Source organism: Syzygium oleosum, unplaced genomic scaffold (genome assembly GCF_021117445.2).
Source record: "Syzygium oleosum isolate NSW1041296 unplaced genomic scaffold, Sole_v2.1 Sole_v2.21, whole genome shotgun sequence".
Classification (NCBI taxonomy): Eukaryota; Viridiplantae; Streptophyta; class Magnoliopsida; order Myrtales; family Myrtaceae; genus Syzygium; species Syzygium oleosum.
The window spans coordinates 4,445,601-4,463,390 of NW_026607505.1; the positions used below are offsets into that span (position 1 = coordinate 4,445,601).

The 17,790-nt window shown below is 39.4% G+C and overlaps 1 pseudogene; it reads right to left on the reverse strand.

Moving 5' to 3' along the window:
* LOC115670979 (ankyrin repeat-containing protein BDA1-like) overlaps positions 1-10,753 on the reverse strand; it is a 32,845-nt pseudogene extending 22,092 nt beyond the window's left edge.
* Positions 10,754-17,790: the final 7,037 nt, after the last annotated feature.

Here is a 17,790-nt window from a genome sequence, read left to right on the forward strand (position 1 = left end):
ATTTATTAACTAAACTCAATTTAGAAAAGGTACGAATCCAGCATAAGACGAAAGGTAATATAAACAACGAAAGAAATATCCACCTAAGATATTTAAAACCAGCATAAAATAAAATAAAATAAATGAAATTAACGACACTCTTCTATCTTATAAACCGGGAATGACTTATCAAACTTCTTAGAAAAATCCTCAGAAAATTCTAAGGTCACATTAGGCAACCATGGAAAGGTCCTCGGATAACCCTTATGATTCCTCCATGGCGCATTCATTCTGCACCATGATGAATTCATGCTAAGGGTCGTCGTCTTTGCCGCCCCAACCCTTATGTATTTTTTTAGGAAATCCGCCACATGTTGTTTACACTCCGGAATAACAGTGTTTTCACCACTTTCCCATACACCATCTACCACCTCGATTTCCGGAGCTTTCCATAAATCATCCATCACAACTCGCCATTCATATGGGAGAGTGCTTTTTAGGGCATCAATCATCTCGCTATCACACATGATAACCGTTCCGAATGACTTCCTGTATCATTTTATTGACCTTCATGATATGTGTCACCATGTCACATCCATCTCAACAATAGGCAGCCAACTCAGCTCTCAGCCTAGCGAGCGTCTCCCTTTGTTTAGCTGTCCTTACGTAAAGAGGCGTATGAATGAAATGAAGTGGCATTGTTCCTACAACAAATGCAGAACAAAAGGATTACTTATAATCCATATGACACCATAATAATCATTCCAATACGCACATACCGTTACCATAAACGCTCCAATTGGAGCTCCCATGCGACTATTCATGCTGTCTGAATTTTTTTTTTAATTTCAGTCAACGGTTAATGGTCACGGGTCAGGTCGATCAATGGGTCACGTGTTGGGTCGGCTGATGGGTCAACGGGTCGGGTCAGCCTGACGGATGACCTGCGTGGCTGACGTCACGCTGATGTTAGCCACGCCTGCACGGACGGTTTATGCGCACGTTCAGCGGACGGTTGACGTGCACGTGCGCGCCAACCGCGCTGGCAGGCGCAGCCACCCCTTGTAGCTGCGCATGGGGGCGCGTGTTGCGCCCCCCGGCGTCGTTCCACCTCTCATTCTTCTCGTCTCAATGAGAGCTACAATCTCGTATATTCAAAATCTACTTTTATTGCACGGAACATCAAGAAACGACCTCGAACAGTATGGTTGGGTGTTGTTTTTCGTACGCGAGCATTCGTCGGCGCCGTTTCGCGATTTCCGGCCAACAATTCGTTTATTAAACATGTTCAACGATCAAAAAACAAAAACACATGCTCTGATACCAATGTTGGGGAAAACTAATTCCTAATGTCGACATATTAAAAACCATATGCAAAACGTATTCGATTAATGTGGAAAACGTACCCATTAATCAACAACTTGTATCACCAATAGTACAGGTATATCACGTAACGAACATACCCGGTATTGCCACAGATTAAATGCCTTCTTGCATCAGCCTTGAGAGAGATCTTCCTTGGGAGTCAAGGTATAAAGTTGCTTAAGAGAAGAAGCCCTTGAAGGAACGAACGTGATCTTCCTTTTTGTTATCTTGTTGATAATTGCTATCACACCTCTTCAATTTTAATTAGATAATCTTTTATCTTTTATTTTGAATTCTTAAGTAACCGCCATTTGAACATGGGCTGGGTTAGCCCAACATGGGTGGCCCACACATATAACCCATGTCCATCAAAGGACGATAAGTTTCTAATTGTATTTGATCTGTCGTGAAAGGCGTAAATAGTACAATGCATGGAAATGAATCACATGAAATAAAGAAAATATTCGGTGATTCCGTAGTACTACATTAATAACTGAGTGGAAGGTAGGGGTGTGCAAAAGAATCAGTAGCCGCTCGAGACCGCCTAGAACCGGATCGGAACCGGTGGTTCCTAAGGGAACCGGTCCGATTTCTGGTTCCAATTTTTGGGAATTGGTGGGTACCGGTTCGGTTTCCAGTTCCAGGTGTGAAACTGCCCGCCCGCCCACCCGGACCGGACCAGTAATATAATAATAAATATAATATATTTATTTAATTTTTATTTTTCTAAAAAAGAAAAATCCTAAATCTCAAAACTAAACCTAAATCGTTCAAGGCTCACAACCTCACATTGAGCCGAGAAACACCTTCTTTCGCTTTTGCTTTCGCCTCACGCTCACTTTCACTCTCACTCTCTCTCTCTCTCTCTCATTCTTCTCGATCGATGCTCACCTCACCGTTTTCGATTCTCCATCTCTGTCTCCATCTTTCTGTCTCTTTCCTTGGCTAGTGGAACTGACTCCATGGATCCACCTGGGAACCGGACCGCACCGGCGGTCCGGTTCTCAGGTGGATCCATGGTACTAACGGGCGATTCCTAGTTCTAATTTTTTGCAACCGGTCCTTAGTGGACGGTTTTCGGTTCTAGGGTGGGAACCGTCCACCTGAATCATGCTCACCCCTAGTGGAAGGCATTTTTGTACTCATATCTTATTACAAATTGACACATTTCCATTGATGTGAAGCCAAATAAAAAAAAAAATGAAGACCTATCGAGAGCATCTACTCCTCTTTTTTTTCTCTCCTTTCTCCTCCGTTCACAGCCACCTCAAAGCCCAACCTCGGCGTCTCCCCGCTATCACCATTGGCAGAGCCGCTGCCGTCGCACCGAGGCCGACCACTACTGCGCATCCAAGTCAAGCCACTCCCTCCATCTTCTTTGTGCTCGGTCGGCTCCATCCTCCTCTGTTCTTCTTTTTACCTTTTGAGCTCGTAGCTAGCGTTGCGGCTCGTCCATGACAGTTGAGATCTCGACTTCATCGTCAAAGCTCGCGGCCATGTACAAGCCGCCGTTGCCAGATGTGTGGTCGAGCTACCTCGTGAGTCATGGATGAGGCTAGATCTGGAGGCACGACTGGAGATGTGGACCAGCAACGTCACTAACCAAAATGGTGCTCGACGCTGCGTCGAGCTTTAGCACCAGAGTCGCTAGTGTTGTGTCCAAGCCAACCATTGTTCCGCGTCCAAGCCGAGCCACCTCTCTGTAGTCATTGTGGTGGCCTCCGCCTGAAACACAGGCAATAGTTATGTTACATCAGCTTCTAACATAATACTATAGACATTTATCAATTTGTAAGTGATTCCAAATAGATACATATTTGCCACATCAATAACTGACGTGGTACTATGGAACCATCAAATATTTTCTTGAACCATAAATCATATTACGCTGATTTCTCATTCAGATGAAGATGCCTCGGATGTTTCAAGACACAAACGCTTGGACAGATGCTGTTCGCCGCTCTATATATTAGTAACAAATCAAAAAACAAAAAGTCATAATGGCTGATCATTTGAAGTTCTTTTCTGATTTTTTTTTATTCAATTTTTATGTAGATCAAATTGTTATATTTTATCTTTAACTTCCATAATAATTATAGGTGATGACACATCTATTTATACTATACAACATACCAATGAAAAGTAACGTTTCATCCACTCTATTCTTTGTTTTCTTCACTATAGACCTAGTCAAACTCGGCAGGGACTATTCTTTATTTTCTTCACTATAGACCTAGTCAAACTCGGCAGCCGGATCGGTCGTAGACAACTGGAATCTACTCAACAACTGGTTCATGGGGCAATTAAGAAAGATCCCGCAGTCTCTTCTTTAACTTTGTTGTCGTGTGAAATTGAATTTTAATCTGTTTGAAAGTCCACTGGCCTGTAGGAAGCTACCACTCTCCTGATCGTCCCTTCTCTCGAGTGCTTCATTGCGACGAAGTTCTTCCCTCAACCCACCACCAGACATTTCACACACAATCTTAGACATGATTGGCTAAGCTCAAAGACCAAAGTTCTCCAAGGTAATTTCGCCGAACAATCAGAGATTTATTAAACACCATTCCTGTCCTTTTCTTACGACTATGGACATGTATGAAAGCGCAAACTTGACCTGCGTAGAGCAAATGCATAATATGTCCCCACCAAATGGTACCGGGATGCATACCCCAACTTCCTAAACACGGCATGCCAACTTGTAAAGCTCTTTTTATAGTCTTATTTGAGCCTGCACATTACCTGATCCTTCAGCTAAGATTATTCAACTTGATGGATAGTGTTAGGAAGATGCTTGAAATAAGCAATACTGTCATAAGTGCATCTACGTCTAGTCTTTCAACCAACGTAGTTGCTAATGATTTCGAGCTAGCAAATTGAAGCACGATGAGTGCAAGCAGCAGTCTTGCTTTACATTTGATTTTAGCTGTGAGTCAAAGGTGGCAGACATCTTGAAGACTGTCCTGTGAGCAAAGAGCAATTTGAAGTAAAGAATCGTCCCATTTGTAGTAGTCTAAAATTGCAGGACTAAAAATCCTGTCAAACAAGTCGCTTTTTTGGAAGACGTGAACGAAATAAAAAAAATTCTATCCTTGACGTTTAGGGTGAGTATGGTAATATTTCTTTCCTAGAAATAATTTTTGTTCAGAAATAATTTTTTTTATTTCTATTCCTTAGACAAGTTTTTAAGTAGAATAATGCGTTTAGTAACTGCACAAAATTTCTATTCTCGGAATAGAAAAATTAAAGAACAAAAATGCATTTGGTACAATCCTAAAAATTTCTATTCCCAATTTTTTTCATTTAATTATAAAAATGTTAGTGAAGACTTAACAATTCATGTTTGGATAAAACTAGATTAAAAATAGAATCAAAATATATATTATGATATAGAATTGGATGATTTTAATACAATCATAAAAATATTACTCCTCATAGACAAAGCAAATGCAGGGTGGTGGTCGAGGAAATTGGGGTTTGGGATTTTGGGTTTTGGGGTTTGGGATTTAGGCTTTTGGGTTTGGGGTTTGGGTTTTGGGTTCAGGGTTCCAGTTTTAGGGTATCGGGTATTAGGTTTCAGGATTTTACGGTTTCGGATTTTGGGTTTTTGATTTAGGATTTCGGGTTTGAGGATTTGGGTTTTGGGATTTAGAGTTTTAGGATTAAGGGTTTCGATTTTTGGTGTTGGGGTAGGTTTTGGGTTTTAGGGTTTTGGGGTTTGGGATTTAGGGTTTTGAGGTTTTGGTTTTTGGGTTTGGGTTTTAGGGTTTGGATTTTGGGGTTTTAGGTATTAGGTTTTGGAGTTTCGGGTTTTAGGATTTTGCGTTTTGGGGTTTAGAGTTTTAGGATTTAGGGTTTCGGTTTTGGGTTTGGGGTTTAGGGGTTTGGGATTTAGGGTTTTAGGGTTTGGGGTTTAGAGCTTCGGAGTTTAGGGTTTAGGGCTTTGGGATTTAATAGTTTATGAAATTGTTTCTCTAAAATGACATTGTTTCTCATTTTGTTCCTAGGAACAGAAAAGTAGATTTTTTTTTAATTTCTTGTTTCTATTCCAAATCTATTCCCTAGCCGCGGAATAGAAAAATTAACTGACGTATATAAACTGATTTCTGTTTTTTTTCTGTTCCAAGAAACAAAAAAACAGAAAAACAGAGAGATGAAAACGTTACCAAACGCGTCCTTACTGAGCTCCCAGTAGTGTATTAGCCCTTCAGAGCACACATTTGAAGGCATTAGGCTTTTCCCTTCTAATCTCGAGACCGCAAGCAGGCACCCAGCTGCAATCTCCTCTTCGTGGATGCATCCAAGGCCCGGCGCGATCGGATGCCCATCGTTTGGTCAGGGAGAAAATTCAGATGAAGCCCTGCGCAGGGGAACAAGTCAGATCAATTTCTGAAAGAATATCAACTAATAAAATGGTTCTATGATTGTGATGATATCCTCTTGGGTTCGTTTCACGTCCATTCTGAACCGGGTTTCTCCGGGTTCGGGGACTGGTTCTACTGAAAATGACCATTGAGTTTGTGTGTTAGTGATCATTTCTAAATTTTGCTTTCGTTGATCATGACATTAATTTAACAATATGACGGTCCTTTGTAGGATAGGTATGAGTTGTGACGTAATATTCGGAAAAAAACAATTGAAGTTGAAAGTTAAACTTACAGTTTGTTTCATAAGTCTTATAAATCCAAGAACAATACAAGCTCCTCCTCTCTGTGGCGGCAAACGTATAATACAAGCTTCTTAGCAAAGGAAGCGCGACGGGGTCGTATCATTTAATCATGGGTCTAGGGTCCCGTACGATAAAAAAGGAGACTTCACCCCGTGTGCAAATTTGATTGGCTATAGCCAGTTATTTGATCCGAAAGGTAATTTATGAACTGTAAGATAACTTTAACATTGACAAATACTTACGAACGAAAAATAATTTAGCGACATCGAAATTAGTTTTACGAACACAAAAATATGAGTTACGAACATCATTTTGCATTTATGATACAATAAGGTATGTTACTACGATTAGACTTTGTTAGCGATTTACTAAGAATGAGTATAATTAAGATTGTCAAGGATTAGCTCTCACTCGATGTACTAATTACAAGGGAAGTTGCTACTTTGGAGGTGCATTACATCTTATGGGGTAAATTACTACTTTGAATTACTTCCTATAAGACTTATTATTGTCTTCAGAGATGTTACTACTTTGAAGGTAAATTACTCATTTTGTCACATGAGAATGCTTACACTTAGTAATTTCCTTCTTACACAGTATATTACGTCAAACCATCGTTGGTGATATTATACTTGGTAATTGACCTAAAGCTATGGTAAATTGGCTAACTCTAATTATCTGATTGCACTTATTGTTTGTAAAGTTTCATAAAAAATAATGACATTCCTTTACACTTGGCAAGTTGGGGATGTAGTCAGTAGTAATTATCTATTGATAATCTAATTTTCTTCAATTAGTTGACTAATTGGCAGTTCATTATCGTTAATTTATTTCAATTGTTAATAGTAACTTCCCTTTATACTTCATAACTCGATGGTGATATTACTAAGTAATTGTCCTACCAAAGTGTAATTTCCCTCAATAGGTCATAAGTTGTCATTCCTGGCCTTAGTAATTACACCTCCAACAATTGTAATTTGCCTTAAATCGTTGTGTTCTCAATTGCACCTATAGTGAGTACTTTCCTTTTTCGCACAGTAACTTAGCTATATAGTTCGTAACAAGAAATTCCTATGGCTTTATCTCAAGTTATCGTAAGCTCGAAGGTCTTACTGATCGCAACTTCTCTTGAGAAATAGTAAGCGGCCTAAAATTGTTGCACTTTTTTCCTTCCCCTATTCTTAGTTACTTTACTTAAATGATCACAAAGTTTCTTTCAAGTTCGTAATCAATGGAGCCTATCCATAAGTAATAATCCTTGATTGTCATAATTTCCCTCAATTAATAATAGAACTTGCAATTTTACTGGAATAAACTTCCTCAATGTCAATAAATTACCGCTTCAACAGGCTCGGTTACCCATAATTAATGCCGTTGGCTGGGTTTATTTGACTTAACAGCCAATGTCATATTCTGTACGGACCAGTTGAGCACATCCCACTGCCATGGAATTTTCCTTTGTGGTAACCGCCACAAATCAAATCAAGTAAAACATCCACATATCACATATCACATATGTAATGTAAACTCCATCTTTTACATATATTCAACACGCCTAAGACACTTACTCTTTAAACCAACACACACACACATGCATGCATTCTCAAATGTGTGCATTCTCAAATGTACATAAGTGGCTAATCAGCACACTGAATAGCACATACTATATAGCATTCTAATCTTGCATGGCCTCATGGCTCAGTGTCCTTCTTCTGAGACAAACACACCTATGGCAATATATAGCCACTAAACTATAAGATCCTCCCTCTTCCCTTTTGTGAAGGCTTTGCAGACAAATTTCAGGACTTTGAGAACAAATTTCAGGACTTTACATGCCAATTTCAGGATTAGGCGAATTATGTGGTACAAGAAAATAAGAGACATCAATCTAGCCCATAACTGCACCGCAATTGCACCTGCATTTTTAGCATTCCATTTGTCCTTCTCCGGGGAGAATACTCCTATGACGATGCCATAAGTCGCTGCTGTGGAGGTTATCGCAACCCACATAGTCATCATTGCAATCCACGTGGAGATCCGATGCTGCTTTAAAGGAAGACCACTTATGAGAAGCATAATGACACTAAGCGATGCGATGAAGCTTATTGTGTTAAATATTATGAATTCCCTGTGCTCATCAAATTTTTCAGTCTGGGTCATAACGGCTTGGAATGCTATGGTAGCTACCAATGTCGCCACCACCATTAGTGTCTCATGCATACTCTTTTGCCACTGTCTCTTCCTTTCCTTCTTGTTCTCTTTCTCCTACAGGTGGATGAAAGGCGGTGACCATGTTATTCGCATGGACTGTTCGTTTTGATGGATCGCGATTCTCTAAAGTTTGAGGAACATAATCCACAATCTCTGAGACTCTTTCCGCGCTTTGGCCTTGTGCTAATAGGCCTAGTGCCGTGAAACCTCTGGAGTTCGTAATGTTGAGGTTTACTCCTTTATTAATCAGCAAGTCGATAGTCTGAAGAAGAGTAATAACAGATTGTATCAATTGGTGTTACGTTTGAACTAGACAAGCCCATGTCACGTACTTTTCAGGATTAACTTTGCTTCTAGTGTTTTTTAAGTCCTCTAGTGTTTGTGACTATTATATGATGCTTTCAAAAGGGAAACTCATCCCTTGTTGAATTTCTTCTGCTTCTTTGTTTTATGTTTCTTCTAATCTAGATAAAATTAGTGTGAAAATAGCGTGGAGTGTAAAGTTGCAGTTAATTATCAATACCAATAACTTATTTTGTAAATATCACAACCTGTGATGATTTATAAATGGATATTTTTAAGCTTCCGAATATTTCTAGTACATTCATGTTTCCTAGGACATCCTTTTTTTGTTGATAAGCTCACAAAATTTGACTAGTGCAGAGAGTTGGTTGTATGGAAATACCTCAGTTTGTTTATCCACAGCAGCCAAATGCAAAATCGTGTTGCCATCTTCGTCCCTCAAGTTGATGAACTGATCATCGCCCAACATATCTAACAAAAGCTTCAAAGCTTCCAGTCTGTTGTGCTTCACGCATAAATGCAGGATCGTCTGGCCATGATCAACGACACTACAGGCTGCATCAGGTCTCGCTAGAACCAAGCGTTCCAGCACATCCACATGGCCTTTCATGGCCGCGACATGAAGAGGGTTTCTTTTGTATTTGTCACGGACAAAACATATTTCAGGGCTGACTCTTAACAGGCTTGCCACTATGCTAGGAAGCACCGACACGCTGTTTGAGCTTCTGAATCGGTGTCCGACACGTGTCGCGTGTCTGACACGCTCCGACACTCGGCCGACACACGGTCAACGCGTGTCGGAGATCTGACATGCGGTCAACGCGCCGGACACGCCGGCGACACGCGAGTCGGGAATCCAACACGCGATTTTCGACACGCACGGGGTTAATTTTACAAATTTCCAAAAAATTAGGGGTCAAAATGTAAATTTATAAAAAAAAGTAAAAAAAGTAAAAAGAAAAGCAGAGAAAGCTCGATTACTTCTGTCTGCCCTAAGCTTCTTTCCTCTGCATAGCCCCTCAAGACTCTTTCCCCCGCCGTGATTGCTTTTCTTGAACGTTTTCTTACATCTCGCTTTTCGCTGGGTACCGCTCCCCACCCGCCACCAAATTACCCTTCGGCGCCGCCGCTTGGCGCCTACCCAGGGCCTGTGACGCCGCCGCCTCAACCTCCCTTCGAGGGGTACCGGCGATATTTCGTCGGAGGGTATCCTCCGCTGCCGATGTTGCCTCCTCGTTACCCCACCACCACCGTCGCAGCCGACGTCGTTCCCCTTTTGCAGTGCTGGTAATGATTGCTCTCTTTGGGTAGTTTCGGTCATTTTGCCCCTTTTCTTTTTGTACCTTCAGATGTATGTTTCTTTTCGAAGAGGCCTCTGCCTCCTCTGGTTGTGATCCCCTGGAGGGAGGATTGCAAATCTGAGAAGTCTAGAATACAAGACATGCTGCCTCTATTCACCGGTTTTGAATAATTTCAAGTTCATTCTGTATGTTTTGCCATGGAGAACTTAATCCACTCAAACTTTCTTTTGGTAATCTGATTCTCGCTTCTCAGTTTCCATGATTCTAAAATTCATTGATGCTATAGCGCTTCCTTCTCCTTGTATTCCTTCGAGTGATTAGCCAGAAACTTGGAGATAATGTTATCTGTGATCATTGCTTCAATCTCTTTTTACCACTGTTTCAACGTTTATTTATTTATTTGTGGATTTGAATCAAATTAATTTATCATGTATATATAAAAATTTACTTTTTATATATAACGTGTCGCAACGTGTCGGAATTCTATATTTTTGAGAAATAACGTGTCGCGTGTCGGTGCTACTTAGCCACTATGTTAAGGTACCCTTTTGCTGCCGCCAGATGAAGAGGCGTCGAACTCTGAGAATTTTACTCTCTTGCCAGCTTGGCCTTCCGAGCTAGGACCTCTTCCACGAAATCTGAGTGTCCGAGCATGGCTGCGATATGCAGGGGACTCTCGGTGCGATTCCCAGTCATGATTCGGTCGAGAAGCAGCTTATCTTTTCCAAGCAACTCGAGCAAAGAAGGCACGTCTCCTCTCACGGCAGCTTCGTCGAGCTCGGACTCCATGTTTGGCTGTCTAAAGAGAGAGTTTCACGATGCTCACTCCTCCGGTATACTCACACCTCCGCGGTATGCTTGATGAAGACCGAAAGGGGGATCGGTAGATATTTCTTAATTGCAAACATGTGGCTCAGCTCACCCGAATGTCCTTGGATGTCACGTAAAGGTGATGATTCTTGGAGATTTATTGTGGCTAAAAGAAATCAAAGTTTCCGTTATGTAGACAGGTAAGCCGTAACATAGGTTACGTAAGCCACTTTGGATCGAAATCGCTAACGGATTTTACAAATTAAGTTAATGCGAAATTATCAGAGAAATAAATTAAAAATAATAAATAATATTAAAAATTTATGTGGTTCGGTCCGAGTATTAGTACCTACTTCTACGGGAAGAATCAGTAGCAAATAATCCACTATCAAATTAGAAAATTACAAAATTTCAATGACTCATACTTTCGGGTATTTCTCACACCTATATTACACCCAAACCTCAAGTATTTATAAATAGCAAAAAAAAAGTAAAGTAAAATAAAAAGCCCTAGCTTTTATATCCTCTTTTGTTACGTGCAGCTTTAAGAAGTCAAAAGGACTTCTTCCTTTGTTGACCGACCGATCACACGAAAAGCAAAGACGTCCACTGTCAACTTCACTAAGAAGTCCACTACTTGGTCAGCAAGTCAATATTGGTTAATACCCTCCACAATCTGATCTTGCGATTTAATTTCACGAAGAAAATAAATTAGATAAAGCAAGATATAATCTAACCACAATATACAATCAAGATCCTTTGTTCATATCCACTAAGACTTTCCTTGAACGTCTCGTTTAATACGAATCGGTCTACATCCTCCGATCGGGTCGGATCTCGTGCACGGCTCAAACTCGAGACATAATATTAACAACTTCAACAGGTTCTGTTATAGTCTCTATCGAACCTTGAGATCCTTTGATCATGTGTAAAGCAGCCACACTCCCCTCATGCAAAATGTGGTAGTATATTACTTTGATAGGACATGAATTTCCTGGATATGTGACCGAAATGATCTCTGCACCAAACGCTAGCTCACTCGGAATGAGCCGTAACCTAAGACTGTTTCAGAGAAATTATTCTACCATATGGTCGTGTTAGGAAGATGGTTACAAATGAGCCATAGTTTAAGATCTATGCGGAGGCATGGCAAGGCAGTTTCAGAGAAATTATTCTACCTTATGGTCGTGTTAGGAAGATGGTCACAAATGAGGCATAGTTTAAGCTCAATGCGGAGGCATCAGCCTTGCCACGCCTCCAAAGTTGTGCCAAAAGAGAGTCTGATCTTCGTTTTCTTCCGTTAAAATTTCAAAGATTGAAGGGCATTAAGTTTCTGAAACGCTTGGACAGATGTCGCTCGCGGCTCTGTAGACGTCATCAAACTTGGCATCGACATTATCATCAAGCAAAGACCCGCTGTCTCTTCTTTAACTTTTGTATTGTGTGAAATCGAATTTTGATTTGTTTGGCAGTTGTTGACACTTAAATTTTGGCGATCTAATTAGTTAATTTTCACATAAAAAATTAGGGATCGATCCTGATCTCTAGGAAAAAATATTAACGCATTTGCATAGGCTTATATAGTTGCATTTGTATTGGACCGGCGGTGGATGGACTCGAGTGAACGGCTCTGAATTTAATGAAATTGGACTAAGCCCGCGTTCAAGAAAATTCTTGGCCCAGCCTATGAGTATTATAAGAGTCAAAATTTTCCTATTGGATAATTGAACAATTAATCTTGATTATTATTCAAACCTTGGAAGATAATTGTTCGATTTGATTTGATATTATCAGGATTCTAAGGGATAATAAAATTTTCATATCAGTAAAGTATATCCCTTAGAATTTAAAATTGGGAGTTTTAATATAAACCTAGCACTATATAAAGGGACACCCATTCACGTTCGAGGAGGAGAGGCCACACATATTGAGTACTCGGCCACCATCTCGAGAGAGAGAGAGAGAGACAGGGAGGGTTTTCACGAAAGAAGAAAAAAAAGAAAAAGCAAAGGGGGTTTCATGTTCTGAATCCGCGAAAAAGGGTCTGGCAGCCATTGTCTTTGTCTTTGTCTTGGTCTCTGGCTAGTGATAACCACTACTTGAGGACGTTGTTTTGCCATGGTCCAGCGAGCTGTTATTATTCTATTGGTTGCAGCCCCTCGCTGGGGTCTTGGTTGAAGGACCCTACAGGTTGCTCCCATCGGTGCTGCTCTTCCACGTTGCCACTTTGATTGCCGAAGGTCTTGCACATTGCCATCGGCCCTTGACAAATCCTACTGCCTCGGGAGTCCTTCTTCTGTCATCCCGGCGTGCTCAAGCTCCAGCACGATCCAGTCCCTCAACGATACTCCACGGAGATCTTCCAGCGAGTCCTTGCTGCAATTCCCTCCAACGATCAAGCAGCCATCCTTCTCGCGAGCCTCGCCGCGGATAGCCCCGAGCCTGCTGACCCGACGCTGCCGCGCTAACCGCTACTTGCTCACAGCCAGACCTGTGGCTGTGAGCTCCTTCGCCGCGAGCCACCCCGACGATGTTGCCGTCCGCTGAGCCTGACGTTGCTGTTGAGCCGAGCCCGACATGCCTGCTGCCTGTCGAACCAAGCCTGCCTAGCCGATGTTGCTGGTCGAGCCCGCTGAGCTGCTGCTGCCTTGCTTGACGTAGGGCTTGCTGCCGATCTGACGCTGCTACCACCGTGGTGCCTGTGAGCGCGAAGCCTATCCAACCTACCCCACCGCTGCTATCGTTCGCCGCTGCCGCCGTCGGCACCCCGTTCTGATCCGCAAGCCTGAGCCCAACCCGAATTCGAATTTGGAAGCTATCGCAAATTAGGTAAGATTATTTTCCGAATATTTCTTTTAAATATTTTATTTCCTAATTTTCGGGTGTTTGAAAATATTACGAATATTCTGTGGATCACTTCATATCTTAAGATAATGTATGTGATATCTGCTATATTTTAAGATACCCCGTATTAGGAATTTTTTCTAATTCAGCAATGTGCCTGGACGACTATCTAATCTTAAGGTTAAGGTACGATACGCGGTGGTACAAAAAGATCATTATCTTATCCATAACCGCTTGGATATGATAATGGATCTTATCTACTTTTCAAATTCAAATAGTTGGCTTTCTATCGATATTTATAACCCTATAGATATGACTGACCGTTAGTTCAATTATCTTTCCTCATTCAAAAGAAGAATCTTGCGGAATGCTTTGATTGTTTGAGTGCGGTTGTTATTTTTGTTTGATTGCTTTCTTTTTTAAATAAAGAAAATCCAAAAATATGTTAGTTAGAATTAAAATTAGAAGTTTTGCATGTTTAGGGAATCCTAAATGTATCTAGAAGATAAGATAATTATTTAATTTAAATTGGGACTTAAGATAATTTATTTCCTAGTTTAAATTAGGTGTTATTCTCATCTTAATAGATTATTTAGTTTTTTTTAAGATTCCGAATTTCCATGAAAATCCCAAAAAAAAAAAGTTACTTTAGGATAGCCTAGGCTAGATTGCATTCTTAATTTGAGTAATTTTTAATTTAGAATTTTAATAAAAAATACCAAAAAAAGAAGTTGTTTTAGAATAAATAAAGTTGTTTTTTAGAATAGACTGCATGTTAATTTAGGCATTTTTTTTTAATTCCAAATTTCATGTGAAAAATACCAAAAATACATCATTTTCCGTCATTAGAATTAGGTCATGTCGTCGCATGTCATATAGTTTACATGCTAGGTTTCATTAATCGCATGTCCATTTTTTGCACTTCATTGCATATAGGTTAGGTTGCATTTTAATAAAGCGCAAACCCTAAATAATACCTTGAATGCCTTGCTTTGTTAATTATAAATCATATTAAGATTATCTGTGTGATTTTCTACTAACAATATAGATGGTTGCATAGTATTAAGGTACGTTATTATCATAATCTAGCAATTTATTTACCGCTTTCCTTATTGGGTGTTAAATTGATGGTTTGCGCACCCGCATAGTTACCCCCACATGTTAGTATCTAGATAATAAAATGGATCCAAATTGCCTGCTTAAACATTTTTTTTGAAAAAAAAAGTACCAAAAGGGTGTTGACTAGATCTAGCGTAATCAAGTCTCCGGGCTTAGAATCTCTGGTTCATAGAAATAAAACATATCTCCCAATATTTTATTTAGGTTTCTAATCGACCTATCGCAAATAGATTAGTAGCGACTCCAAGCATGAAAACTTTTATATGTTAAAAACTTTAACCCTAAGTCGCGAATTAATAAGGCTTGAGAGGGTCCGAATTAGGTTTAGTCTTAATAATCCATTAGCCCGAGGAATAGAGATCGCGACAGCCGTCCTTCCCCTAAATTGCCCTCATATACACAGATTGTGGGCTTCGGTGATTCTGCCTTCTAGGATCCCTGCTCCGGGCTTAAGCTCGTTTCTAACTTATTGGGGGCGATTCTACGGTCCCTAATGATAAAAAGGGGAAACTCCATCCCGGGTGCAAAATTGACGTACAGCCAATTACTTGTAGTTGACTTTCGTCGCAGACAATTTACGGATTCAAAAGATAATTTATGAGCCGCAAGATAACTTTTGCATTTATATATAATTACAAACATAGAGGTAAATTAAAGACGTTGAAACTAATTTTACGGATAGAAAATATAACCTACGAAAATCATTTTGCATTTTTGATACAATAGTATGTTGCTACGATTTGGCTTTGTCAGCAATTTTCTGAGAATAAGTATAATTTAGATCATCAAGGATTAGCAGTCACTCAATTTGCTAATTACAAGGAAATTACTTCTTTAAATATTGGGTAAATTACTACTTTGAATTATTTTCTACAAGGTAGATGACAGTCTTCAGAGATTTTACCGCCTTGAAGGTGAATTACTCATTTTGCAACATGAGAATGCTTACACTTAGTAATTTCCTAATGACATAGTAAATTACCTCAAACCATTGCGACTGGTATACTATTTGGTAATTAACCTAAAGCTTTGGTAAATTGGCTAAACTCATAATAATCTGATTGCATTTATTGTTCATTAAATTTTGTTAAAACAGTGACATCCATATACACCGTTTAAATTGAGGATGTTGTCACTAGTAATTATCCAGTAATATTATAATTTTCTTCAATTAGTCACAATCGGTAGTTGGTTATTTTGCATTTTCCCATTATTAGTAATAACTTCCTTTTATAATTTGTAACTCGACGATGGAATTATTAAATAATCGTGCTAAGGGTAATTTTCCTCAACCGGTCATAACTTGTAGTTCCTGTCCTTAATGAATATACTTCCAACAACCGTAATTAGCTTGAGATCATCACGATCTCAATTGCATGTCTAGTTGGTAGTTTCCCTTTCTGTGCGGTAATTGGCCTATACAATTCGAGAATTTCCTATCACTTAGCAATGAACTAATGGGATGGTAAGGTACTTGAAATTTTCGTGAGAGGCACAACTTACAATCAATAATTAACCACGATTATCGTAAATTAATCCTAAGTCCTTGTAAATGGTAGTTAGTACTCTACCTTTATAAATAGTTCCTCAAGTTATCATAAGCTCAAAGGTCTTAATAATCGTAAACTTTTTTTTAGAAATACTAAGCAACCTAAAGCGATGTAGTCCAAGCTCGACTACTCAAACAACAAGATTGGGAGAGTGACTTACACACACGAAAAACTCCTACACAAAATGAGTAGAAATTTCAGTTCTGCGCTAGCTTAGGAAAATGGTCGTAACTTTCTCGATTCAGATTGGAATGACCTAATTCCAATGCCAAAAGTATGAATACTCTTGGATCTACAACTTTTATGCTTTGAGTTTTCTTAGATGAGTACTTTAGGAAGGTCGAAATTGGGGAGGAAGTGGACGAATGAGAATTGATGGAATGATGAAAAGGATAAGAACTTCAATGGTTGCTCTTCTAGGCCTATATGAAAGTTGAAATGGCATCAATACTTCTAGGTTGATGGCTACAACTCTTTAAGGATGTAAACTTTAAATGCTCCGACTCTTCAAGGATGGAGTGAAAACTCTTCTAGGTTTTTAAGGGGTATGAACTCTTCGAGAGAATTGCACTAAGCAAATTTCATTATTCAAATTCAGTCTACTTTCTACATAAACTTGATGTCCTTTTATAGCAACACAAAAGAAAAGCAAAAGACTAAAGTCAAACATAGAAACTAGGAATACTTAGAAACTGTGAGCTATTATAAGTACAATATTTCCAATGCTTGTGGTTGTCCCAAAGTGCCTTGTTGCAAGCTTCCAATGCATGAGAAATGACAAAGTCTTTGTGACGTAGTTAAAGATAAGACCCTTGCCGGTGAGGGACTTGCCGATGAGAGCTTATCAATATTATGCTTATCGATGAGAGACTCGTCGAGTTTGAATGCGGGCTGATCTTCTTGGCTGAGTGAGCTGGTCTTGAATACGGACTGCATCTTATCATTGTAACTTTCTCTTTCTCTTTCATTAGTATTTTCCCTATCCTTAGTAAATTTACATAAATGATCCTTGCATTCTTTTCAAATTCGTAAAATGCAGCTTATCCATAAGTAATAATGCTTTTGATTGTCATGATTTTCCTTAATTAATCGTAAAACTTACAATTCCACCGGAACAAACTTCCTTGATTGTCAATAAATTACCGCTTAAACATGTTCAGGTTACACTTTTTAAAATGGGTTAATATCACGAAAAATCCTAAACTGGTACATTTGTGACAAAATTTACTCCAAACTAATTTTTTGACTACCAAAATCCTCAAACTAGTACACCTGCGACAAATTTACCCTCTGTTGGTTTCCGTTAAATTGCTGAGTTAGATGACACGTGACAGTTGACGGATGTACTAGTTTGGGGTTTTACCTCTCTGTTTGTCACAGGTTTATCAATTTATTATTTTTCGTGGTATTAATCCAATTTAACGGAAGGTAAATTTGTTACAAGTGTATCAGTTTTGGGTTTTTGGTGGTAAAAAAATTAGTTTGGGGTAAATTTGTCACAAGTGCATCGGTTTAGGGCTTTTCGTGATATTAACCTTTTTAAAATTGATCCCATGGCTGAGATTTTTGGACTTTAAGTCGACTAAATCATATTCTAACCGCCGCAAATTAAATCAAATCAAACAAAACAACCATCCATCAT